The sequence below is a fragment of the Triticum aestivum genome, chromosome 5D (genome assembly GCF_018294505.1).
Source record: "Triticum aestivum cultivar Chinese Spring chromosome 5D, IWGSC CS RefSeq v2.1, whole genome shotgun sequence".
In the NCBI taxonomy this organism is placed as follows: domain Eukaryota; kingdom Viridiplantae; phylum Streptophyta; class Magnoliopsida; order Poales; family Poaceae; genus Triticum; species Triticum aestivum.
The window spans coordinates 232,057,999-232,070,558 of record NC_057808.1 but is presented as its reverse complement, the minus strand read 5'-3'; positions in this window follow the sequence as shown (position 1 = coordinate 232,070,558).

The following is a 12,560-nucleotide window of genomic DNA, read 5'->3' as shown; positions in this document are numbered from 1 at the left end:
TAATCCTCGATGAGCTAATAAAAAATAAAGATAAGTTGGGCCAAGCCCCTAACTAGTCGCATCATTGGGCCTCCTCCAGCTATAAGTGACCCCGATCATAACATAAGTAGCCATCGAGTACCCGGAAATGGTGCACTCTACGAATCACAACAATCAACAACAATATTGGTATTTGTCACATGTACATTTTGAGTAACGAGATTAATAGCATATACAAGCGGAGCCCTCAAACGTTCCATCCAACTGTTCGGACAGAAGAGAGAGTGAAAAAATCCACCCAATCGGACGCCCCATATCCGGCCTAAACGCCCGGACTAAGAGCAACTCTAGCAGACCCCGCATCCCGCCCCGACCCGTAAAATAACCGCCAAAATGCGGGCCGGGGCGGAAATACCCGCCCGATCAGACCCCGCATCCCGCCCCGGCCCGCAAAATTTTTTAGGGGGCGCGGCAAAATCCCGAGCCCAACCCGGGAAAACGTGGGTTTCCCCTTCGCGGCTGCGGTGCCCTGCATATAAGCGGAAGCGGTTGGTGGGGGGATATTTCATCCCGCGCTCCCCTCTCGCGCCGCCGCCGGCCGCCGCCCAAGATTCCGGCGACCGCAGCCGGCAGGAGCACGCCGGAAGGCCGCCATGCGCACGAGGCCTCCCCCTCCCCCCTGCGTCGGCGGGCTGCCGGATTTGCAAATCTTCGGCAGTTCATCGCGGGCCGTCGGATTTGGCTTTTTTTGGCCGCCGGTTGCTGCCCCAAGCTATAGAGTGGTCGGGGAGCCTCTCCCGCAGCCCAGGCAAGGCGCATCGCCGCATGCAGGTGCGAGTTCGTCCGCTCGCCGTCGCCGAAGGTTTGCGGGCATGGACTCGTCCGGCCGTCCACCGAGCTCGGCGCTCGCGCAACGTCTTTGTGGCTTGCCGATGCCGCTCATAGAGTGCGACGACTGCACGCGGAAAGTGCTGCGGCTCACTTTGAGCACGCCGAAGCACCCCGGATGGGTGTTCTTCAAATGCGAAAACGACAGGGTACGTGCACTTGCGGTAGCTCGTTTCACAGTTCATTCTTTAGCTAAACTGTGGTGGCTGACTTTGAGCTTGCTCATTCTTTTGTGTAGGACGAAGGATGCTCATTTTGGTTTTGGGAAGGGCAATACATTGATTTGTTGATAGAAAGAAATTTAATAGATGTTAGTGCACTCCTTGGTACAATCGAAGGCAATGATGCGGCTGCATGTGCAACTAGAGGGAAAGCAACATCTACTTCTTCCGAACCAAAGATGAAGAAAGAAGAATGCAAAATCAAGAATCCACAGATCAACAACGAATGCATGGAGAAGATATTAGTCCAACTAGTGGGAGCAGTTATGGAAATTGGAAATCTTCTAAAATGCATTCTTGTAGTTCTTGTTTTCTTTGGTCTTGCTATTCTAGCAAAGATTTGGTGATGCTTTTTGTATCCAATGTTGTCATAAAACAAAGCAATGCAATATGCTAGATCAAATTGAGTTGCAAATTTAAGTTTTGCGGGCCGGGAGTAGATGTGCCAGATCAGACGCCGCAACCCCAACCCGTAAAAAAGCATATTCTGGGAATATCCTTTTTTTACGGGTCCATTATGCGGGGTCTGCAACTGCGGCCGTCCGCGCCGACCCGCAAAGACGTTTTTCCGCGAACTGCAAAACCGTTTTGCGGGTCGGGAGGATGCGGGATCTGCTAGAGTTGCTCTAACCGGCAAACCCCATATCCAACCCATATGTGAGGAGGATACGAGGATGTCTGGTCGTGTCCGAGCAGGGTGCCACGTAGGATTTGGCCCACAATGAACCACTTTTCTCTTTCTTTCTTTTTTCTCTCTCTTTCTCTCCACCAATCATATGAGAATAATATGAGGAGTGTGGTTATTTTACAAGGAAGTGAGGGTCCAAAACGGACGTGCCCGGAGACTGACCGAGCACCTTCGCAAACATATGGGGGCCAAATAAAGCAATCGTGGTTGTAGATGCTCTAATGAGTTAAAAGGGTGACTCGTTAGCTCGAGTAGTTAAACTCATTCTGTTAACAAGATCCAAATTGAACTTGGTTGGACTCGTTAGTTAATCGGTGGCCGCGACATCGTTGCGGCTATGCTCTCTAGTGGATATCCAGGCGGTGAATATCTACCTTACTATTGCGCAGAACAAGAAGAAGGCCAGCGAGTGGTGTTACTTGCCTATGGTGGAACTGCCCCGAAAGACCTCTTGATAACGTGAGCCGGCGATAGCAGGAAATTGAGGACGGTAGGAAGACGACGATGGTGGGAGAGAACACTGATTCTGAAGGAAATATGCCCTAGAGGCAATAATAAAGTTGTTATTTTATATTTCCTTATTCATGATAAAGGTTTATTATTCATGCTAGAATTGTATTGATCAGAAACCTTGATACATGTGTGAATACACAAACAAACACCGTGTCCCTAGTGAGCCTCTACTAGACTAGCTCGTTGATCAAAGATGGTTAAGGTTTTCTAACCATGGACATGAGTTGTCATTTGATAACGGGATCACATCATTAGGAGAATGATGTGATGGACAAGACCCATCCGTTAGCTTAGCATCATGATCGTTCTGTTTTATTGCTATTGCTTTCTTCATGTCAAATTCATATTCCCTCGACTATGAGATTATGCAACTCCCGGATACCGGAGGAATGCCTTGTGTGCTATCAAACATCACAGCGTAATAGGGTGATTATAAAGATGCTCTACAGGTATCTCTGAAGGTGTTTGTTGAGTTGGCATAGATCGAGATTAGGATTTGTCACTCCGAGTATCGGAGAGGTATCTCTGGGCCCTCTCGGTAATACACATCATAAGCTGGCAAGCAAAAGGAGTTAGTCACGAGGTGATGTATTACGGAACGAGGAAAGAGACTTGCCGGTAACGAGATTGAACTAGGTATGAAGATACCGACGATCGAATCTCGGGCAAGTAACATACCGATGGACAAAGGGAATTACGTATGTTGTCATAACGGTTTGACCGATAAAGATCTTCGTAGAATATGTAGGAGCCAATATGGGCATCTAGGTTCCGCTATTGGTTATTGACTGGAGAGGTGTCTCGGTCATGTCTACATAGTTCTCGAACCCGTAGGGTCCACACGCTTAACGTTCGATGACGATATAGTATTATCTGAGTTATGTGATTTGGTGACCGAATGTTGTTCGGAGTCCCGGATGAGTCATGGACATGACGAGGAGTCTTGAAATGGTCAAGAAGTAAAGATTGATATATAGGACGATGGTATTCGGACACCAGAAGTGTTTCGGGGGGTACCGGGTACTTATCGGGTCACCGGAAGGGGTTCCGGGCAACCCCGACAAAAGATATGGGCCTTATGGGCCAAGAGGGGAAACACACCAGCCACAAGGGGCTGGTGTGCCCCCCATATGGGCCGAACCAGGAGGAGAAGGAAAGAGGGGAAGGGAAAGGAAAGGGGGGGATTCGGCCTACTTGGGCGCCTCCTGGCAGCCTCCCCTCTCCCTCCCACACACACACACACACACACACATATATATATATGTGTGTGTGTGTGTGTGTGTGTGTGTGTGTGTGTGTGTGTGTGTGGAGGGCGCCCTAGCTCACACCAGACAATTGCCTAGCCGTGTGCGGCGCCCCCTCCATCGTTTACAACCCCGGTCATATTTTCGTAGAGCTTAGGCGTAGCCCTGCGGAGATTACTTCACCATCACTGTCACCACGCCATCGTGATGACGGAACTCATCTACTACCTCGACATCTTGCTGGATCAAGAAGGCGAGGGACGTCAGCGAGCTGAACGTGTGCAGAACGTGGAGGTGCCATGCGTTCGGTAATTGATCAGTTGACGTGAGAAGAAGTTCTACTACATCAACCGCGTTGTGAAACGCTTCCGCTTACGGTCTACGGTGGTACGTAGACACACTCTCCCCCTCGTTGCTATGCATCTCCATGGATAGATCATTGCGTGTGCGTAGAAAAAAATTGTTTTCCATGCAACAATTCCCAACAGTGGCATCAGGAGCCAGGTCTATGCGTAGATGATATGCACGAGTAGAACACAAAAAGTTATGGGCGGTGATAGACATACTGCTTACCACCAACGCCTTATTTTGATTCAGCGGTATTGTGGGATGAAGCGGCCCGAACCAACCTTACATGTCCGTAGCAGCCACGTAAAACCTGCAACAACAAAGTAGAGGACGTCTAACTTGTTTTTGCAGGGCATGTTGTGATGTGATATGGTCAAGACATGATGTGATAAACGTTCTTGTATGAGATGATCATGTTTTGTAAGATACTTGACAACCGGCAGGAGCCTTATGGTTGTCTCTTTATTGTATGAAATGCATACGCCATGTCATTGCTTTACTTTATCGCTATGAGTTAGCAATAGTTGTAGAAGCAATAGTTGGCGAGACGACCATGACGCTACGATGGAGATCAAGGTGTCGAGCCGGTGACGATGGAGATCATGACGATGCTTTGGAGATGGAGATCAAAAGCACAAGATGATGATGGCCATATCATGTCATATTTTTTTGATTGCATGTGATGTTTATCTTTTATGCATCTTATTTTGCTTAGTACGGCGGTAGCATTATAAGATGATCCCTTCACTAAATTTCAAGGTAAAAGTGTTCTCCCTGAGTATGCACCGTTGCTACAGTTCGTCGTGTTGAGACACCACGTGATGATCGGGTGTGATAGACTCTACGTTCACATACAACGGTGCAAGACAGTTTTGCACATGCGGAATACTTGGGTTAAACTTGACGAGCCTAGCATGTACAGACATGGCCTCGGAACACTGGATACCGAAAGGTCGAACATGAATCATATAGTAGATATGATCAACATAGAGATGTTCACCATTGATGACTACCCCATCTCACATGATGATCTCACATGAGTTCTTTAGTAATATGATTAATTGAACTAAATTTATCATGAACTTAGTCTTATAGTTTTGCATATCTATGTTGTAGATCAATGGCCGGAGCTACCGTTCATCTGAATTTTAATGCGTTCCTAGAGAAAGCTAAGTTGAAAAATGATGGTAGCAACTACACGGACTGGGTCCGTAACTTGAGGATTATCCTCATTGGTGCACAGAAAAATTATGTCCTTGATGCACCGCTAGGTGAAAGGCCTGCTGCAGGAGCTGAAGCTGATGTTATGAACGTCTGGCAAGCTCGATCTGATGACTACTCTATAGTTCAGTGTGCCATGCTTTATGGCTTAGAATCGGGACTTCAAAGACATTTTAAACGTCATGGAGCATATGAGATGTTCCAAGAGTTGAAGTTAATATTTCAAGCAAATGCCCGGGTTGAGAGATATGAAGTCTCCAACAAGTTCTATAGCTGCAAGATGGAGGAGAACAGTCCTGTCAGTGAACACATACCCAAAGTGTCTGGGTATTATAATCACTTTACTCAGCTGGGAGTCGATCTTCTAGTTGATTGTGTTATTGACAGAGTTCTTCAATCACTGCCACCAAGGTACAAAGGCTTCGTGATGAACTATAATATACAAGGGATGAACAAAACAATTCCCGAGCTCTTCGCAATGCTTAAGGCTGCAGAGGTAGAAATCAAGAAGGAGCATCAAGTGTTGATGGTTAACAAGAACACTAGTTTCAAGAAAAAGGGCAAGGGAAAGAAAGGGAACTTCAAGAAGAATGGCAAGCAAGTTGCCACTCCCGGGAAGAAGCTCAAAGCTGGACCCAAGCCTGAATCTGAGTGCTTCTACTGCAAAGGGACTGGTCACTGGAAGCGGAACTGCCCCAAGTATTTGACGGATAAGAAGGATGCAAAAGTGAAAAAAGGTATATTTGATATACATGTTATTGATGTGTACCTTAATAATGCTCGCAGTAGTGCCTAGGTATTTGATACTGGTTCGGTTGCTCATATTTGTAACTCGAAACATGAGCAACAGATTAAAGGAAGATTGGCCAAGGACAAGGTGACGATGCGTGTCGGGAATGGTTCCAAGGTCGATGTGACCGCCGTCGGCACGCTACCTCTACATCTACCTTAGGGATTAGTTTTAGACCTAAATAATTGTTATTTGGTGCCAGCGTTGAGCATGAACATTATATCTGGATATTGTTTAGTGTGAGACAGTTATTCATTTAAATCAGAGAATAATGGTTGTTCTATTTATATGAGCAATATCTTTTATGGTCATGAACCCTTGAAGAGTGGTCTATTTCTGTTGAATCTCGATTGTGGTGATACACATATTCATAATATTGATGCCAAAAGATGCAAAGTTGGTAATGATAGTGCAACATATTTCTGACACTGCCGTTTAGGTCATATTGGTTTAAAGCGCATGAAGAAACTCCATGCAGATGGGCTTTTGGAATCATTTGATACTTGCGAACCATGCCTCATGGGCAAGATGACTAAAACTCCGTTCTTCGGATCAATGGATCGAGCCAATGACTTGTTGGAAATAATACATACCGATGTATGCGGTCCGATGAGTGTTGAGGCACACGGAGGGTATCATTATTTTCTGACATTCACAGATGATTTGAGCATATATGGGTATATGTACTTAATGAAACGCAAGTCTGAAACATCTGAAAAGTTTAAAGAATTTCAGAGTGAAGTGGAGAGTCATCATAACAAGAAAATAAAGTTTCTACGATATGATCGCGGAGGCGAATATTTGAGTTACGAGTTTGGCCTTCATTTAAACAATGTGGAATAGTTTCAGAACTCACGCCACCTGGAACACCACAGTGTAATGGTGTGTCTGAATGTCGTAACCGTACTTTATTAGATATGGTGTGATCTATGATATCTCTTACCGATTTACCACTATCGTTTTGGGGTTATGCATTAGAGACAGCTGCATTCACGTTAAATAAGGCACCATCTAAATCCATTGAGACGACACCGTATGAACTATGGTTTGGCAAGAAACCTAAGCTGTCGTTTCTTAAAGTTTGGGGTTGCGACACTTATGTCAAAAGGCTTCAGCCTGATAAGCTCAAACCCAAATCGGAGAAGTGCGTCTTCATAGGATACCCTAAGGAAACAATTGGGTACACCTTCTACCACAGATCCGAAGGCAAGATCTTTGTTGCCAAGAATGGAACCTTTCTAGAGAAGGAGTTTCTCTCAAAAGAAGTGAGTGGGAGGAAAGTAGAACTTGATGAGGTAATTGTACGTTCTCTCAATTTGGAAAGTAGCACATCAGAGAAATCCATTCCCGTGGGGCCTACACCGACTAGAGAGGAAGCTAATGGTGATGATCATGAAACTTCAGATCAAGTTACTACTGGACCTCGTAGGTTGAACAAAGCACGTTCCGCACTAGAGTGGTATGGTAATCCTGTCCTGGAAGTCATGTTACTAGACCATGGCGAACCTACGAACTATGAAGAAGCTATGATGAGCCCAGATTCTGATAAATGGCTTGAAGCCATGAAATCTGAGGTAGGATCCATGTATGAGAACAAAGTATGGATTTTGGTGGACTTGCCCGATGATCGGCAAGCCATTGAGAATAAATGGATCTTCAAGAAGAAGACTGACACTGATGGTAATGTCACCATCTACAAAGCTCGACTTGTCGCGAAAGGTTTTCGACAAGTTCAAGGGGTTGACTACGATGAGGCCTTCTCACCCGTAGCGATGCTTAAGTCAGTCCGAATCATGTTAGAAATTGCCGCATTTTATGATTATGAAATTTGACGAATGGACGTCAAAACTGGATTCCTTAATGGATTTCTTAAAGAAGAGTTGTATATGATGCAACCAGAAGGTTTTGTCGATCCTAAAGGTGCTAACAAAGTGTGCAAGCTCCAGCGATCCATCTATGGACTGGTGCAAGCATCTCAGAGTTGGAATATACGCTTTGATGAGGTGATCAAAGCATATGGTTTTATACAGACTTTCAGTGAAGTCTGTATTTACAAGAAAGTGGGTGGGAGCTCTGTAGCATTTCTAATATTATATGTAGATGACATATTGTTGATTGGAAATGATATAGAATTTCTGGATAGCATAAAAGGATACTTGAATAACAGTTTTTCAATGAAACACCTTGGTGAAGCTGCTTATATGTTGGGCATCAAGATCTATAGAGATAGATCGAGACGCTTGATAGGACTTCCACAAAGCACATACCTTGACAAAGTTTTGAAGAAGTTCAAAATGGATCAGTCAAAGAAAGGGTTCTTGCCTGTGTTACAAGGTGTGAAGTTGAGTCAGACTCAAAGCCCGACCACTGCAGAAGATAGAGAGAAAATGAAAGTCATTTCCTATGCCTCAACCATAGGTTCTATCATGTATGCTATGCTTGTGTGCAAGACCTGAAGTGTGCCTTGCCATAAGTCTGGCAAGGAGGTACCAAAGTAATCCAGGAGTGGATCACTGGACAACAGTCAAGAACATCCTGAAGTACCTGAAAAGGACCAAGGATATGTTTCTCGTTTATGGAGGTGACAAAGAGCTCATCGTAAATGGTTATGTCGATGCTAGCTTTGACACTGATCCGGATGACTCTAAGTCACAAACCGGATACGTATTTATATTGAATGGTGGAGCTGTCAGTTGGTGCAGTTCCAAGCGGACCGTCGTGGCGGGATCTACGTGTGGAGCGGAGTACATAGCTGCTTTGGAAGCAGCAAATGAAGGAGTCTGGATGAAGGAGTTCATATCCGATCTAGGTGTAATACCTAGTACATCGGGTCCAATAAAAATCTTTTGTGACAATATTGGAGCAATTGCCTTGGCGAAGGAATCCAGATTTCACAAGAGAACCAAACACATCAAGAGACGCTTCAACTCCATTTGTGAACAAGTCAAGGAGGGAGACATAGAAATTTGCAAAATACACATGGATCTGAATGTAGCAGACCCATTGACTAAGCCTCTTCCACGAGCAAAACATGATCAACACCAAGACTACATGGGTGTTAGATTCATTACAATGTAATCTAGATTATTGACTCTAGTGCAAGTGGGAGACTGAAGGAAATATGCCTAGAGGCAATAATAAAGTTTTTATTTTATATTTCCTTATTCATGATAAAGGTTTATTATTCATGCTAGAATTGTATTGATCGGAAACCTTGATACATGTGTGAATACATAAACAAACAACGTGTGTCCCTAGTGAGCCTCTACTAGACTAGCTCGTTGATCAAAGACGGTTAAGGTTTCCTAACCATGGACATGAGTTGTCATTTGATAATAGGATCACATCGTTAGGAGAATGATGTGATGGACAAGACCAATCCATTAGCTTAGCATCATGATCGTTCAGTTTTATTGCTATTGCTTTCTTCATGTCAAATACATATTCCCTCGACTATGAGATTATGAAACTCTCTGATACCGGAGGAATGCCTTGCGTGCTATCAAATGTCACAACGTAACTGGGTGATTATAAAGATGCTCTACAGGTATCTCCGAAGGTGTTTGTTGAGTTAGCATAGATTGAGATTAGGATTTGTCACTCCGAGTATCGGAGAGGTATCTCTGGGCCCTCTCGGTAATACACATCATAAGCTTGCAAGCAAACGACTAAGGATCTAGTCATGAGGTGATGTATTACGGAACGAGTAAAGAGACTTGTCAGTAACGAGATTGAACTAGGTATGAAGATACCGACGATCGAATCTCGGGCAAGTAACATACCGATGGACAAAGGGAATTGCGTATGTTGTCATAGTGGTTCGACCGATAAAGATCTTCGTAGAATGTAGGAGCTAATATGGGCATCCAGGTTCCGCTATTGGTTATTGACCGGAGAGGTGTCTTGGTCATGTCTACATAGTTCACGAACCCGTAGGGTCCGCACGCTTAACGTTCGATGACGATATATTATTATATGAGTTATGTGATTTGGTGACCGAATGTTGTTCGGAGTCCCGGATGAGATCACGGACATGATGAGGAGTCCTGAAATGGTCGAGAAGTAAAGATTGATATATAGGACGATGGTATTAGGACACCGGAAGTGTTTCGGGGGCTACCGGGTACTTATCGGGTCACCGGAAGGGGTTCCGGGCAACCCCGGCAAAAGATATGGGACTTATGGGCCAAGAGGGGAAATGCACCAGCCACAAGGGGCTGGTGCGCTCCCCATATGGGCCGAACCAGGAGGAGAAGGAAAGAGGGGAAGGGAAAGGAAAGGGGGATTCGGCCTCCCCCTTCCTTCCCTCCTCCCTCCTCCCTCCTCCCTCCTCTTTCCTGTCCCCTCCGGCCAATATGGCAAGGGGGGCGCGGCCAAGGGGAGACCCCAAGTAGGATTCGACCTAGTTGGGTGCCTCCTGGCAGCCTCCCCTCTCCCTCCCACCTATATATATGTGTGGGGGCGCCCTAGCACACACCAGACAATTGCCTAGCCGTGTGCGGCGCCCCCCTCCACCGTTTACAACCCCGGTCATATTTTCGTAGTGCTTAGGCGAAGCCCTGCGGAGATTACCTCACCATCACCGTCACCACGCCTTCATGCTGACGGAACTCATCTACTACCTCAACATCTTGCTGGATCAAGAAGGCGAGGGAAGTCAGCGAGCTGAACGTGTGCATAGCGCGGAGGTGCCATGCGTTCGGTACTTGATCGGTTGACGTGAGAAGAAGTTCGACTACGTCAACCGCGTTGTGAAACGCTTCCGCTTATGGTCTACGGGGTACGTAGACACACTCTCCCCCTCATTGCTATGCATCTCCATGGATAGATGATGAACCACAAGTATAGGGGATCAATTGTAGCTCTTTTCGATAAGTAAGAGTGTCGAAACCAACGAGGAGCAGAAGGAAATGACAAGTAGTTTTCAGCAAGGTAATGTCTGCAAGTGCTGAAATTGTAAGTAGCGGAGTAGTTTGATAGCAAGATAATTTGTAACGAGCAAGTAATGATAGTAGTAACAAAAGTACAACAAGGTAGCCCAATCCTTTTGAGGTAAAGGACATGCCAAAACGGTCTCTTATGATAAGCAAAGCGTTCTTGAGGGTACACGGGAATTTCATCTTGTCACTTTTATCATGTTGGTTCGATTTGTGTTTGCTACTTTGATAATTTGATATGTGGGTGGACCGGTGCTTAGGTGCTGTTCTTACTTGAACAAACCTCCTACTTATGATTAACCCTCCCGCAAGCATCCGCAACTACGAGAAGAGTATTAAGAATAAATTCTAACCATAGCATTAAACTTTTGGATCCAATCGGTCCCTAACGGAATAGCGCATAAGCTAGGGTTTAAGCTTCTGTCACTCTCGCAACCCATCTTCTAAGTGCTACTCCACAATGCATTCCCTTAGGCCCAAATATGGTGAAGTGTCATGTAGTCGACGTTCACATGACACCACTGAGGGAATCACAACATACATACTATCAAAATATCGAACACATGTCAAGTTCACATGATTACTTGCAACATGATTTCTCCCGTGACCTCAAGAACAAAAGTAACTACTCACAAATGATAATCATGCTCATGATCAGAGGAGTATTAAATACCATATTGGATCTGAATATATAATCTTCCACCAAATAAACCATATAGTAATCAACTACAAGATGTAAGCAACACTACTAGTTACCCACAAGCACCAATCTATAGTCCGGTAACAAGATTGAACACAAGAGATGAACTAGGGTTTGAGATGAGATGGTGTTGTTGAAGATGTTGATGGAGATTGCCCTCCCCAAGATAGGAGAGTTGTTGGTGACGATGATTTCCCCCTCCGGGAGGGAAGTTCCCCTGGCGGAATCGCTCCGCCGGAGGGCAAAAGTGCTCCTGCCAAGTTCCGCCTCGAGACGGCGGCGCTCCGTCCCGAAAGTCCTCTCCTTATTTTTTCTAGGTCAAAATGACCTATATACCAGAAGATGGGCACCGGAGGTGGGCCTGGGTGAGCACAACCCACTAGGGCACGCCTGGGCTGCCTGGCGCACCCAGGTGGGTTGTGCCCACCTGGTGGGCCCTCTGTGGTAGTTATTTGCTCCAATAATTCTCAAATATTCCATAAAAAATCCTCGTGAAGTTTCAGCTCATTTGGAGTTGTGCAGAATAGGTAGCCTGACGTAGCTTTTCCAGGTCCAGATTTCCAGCTGCCGGAATTCTCCCTCTTTGTGTAAAAGGCATTAGAATTACTCCAAAAAGCATTATTATGGATAAAAACATCATAAATAACAGTAAGAAAACATGATGCAAAATGTACGTATCAACTCCCCCAAGCTTAGACCTCGCTTGTCCTCAAGCGAAAACCGAAATCGAAAAACATGTCCACATGCTTTGAGAGAGAGGTGTCGATAAAAACAAAATACGGACATAGAAGCATCATGTTCATTATTACAACAACAACAAATTTAAACATAAGACTTTATCATAGAACTTTTATAATAGACTTCTCATGAATAAGTAACAATTCATCACACAATCGAATTATAAAGCAAAAACTCTATTAAAAACCAACAAACTATGTTCTCAGTCAACTTTGCAACTACAATTCATCATCTTTTCAGGAAGGGTCACGTATCGGAGCCTTTAGGCAAGTCCACATACTCAACCATCATAT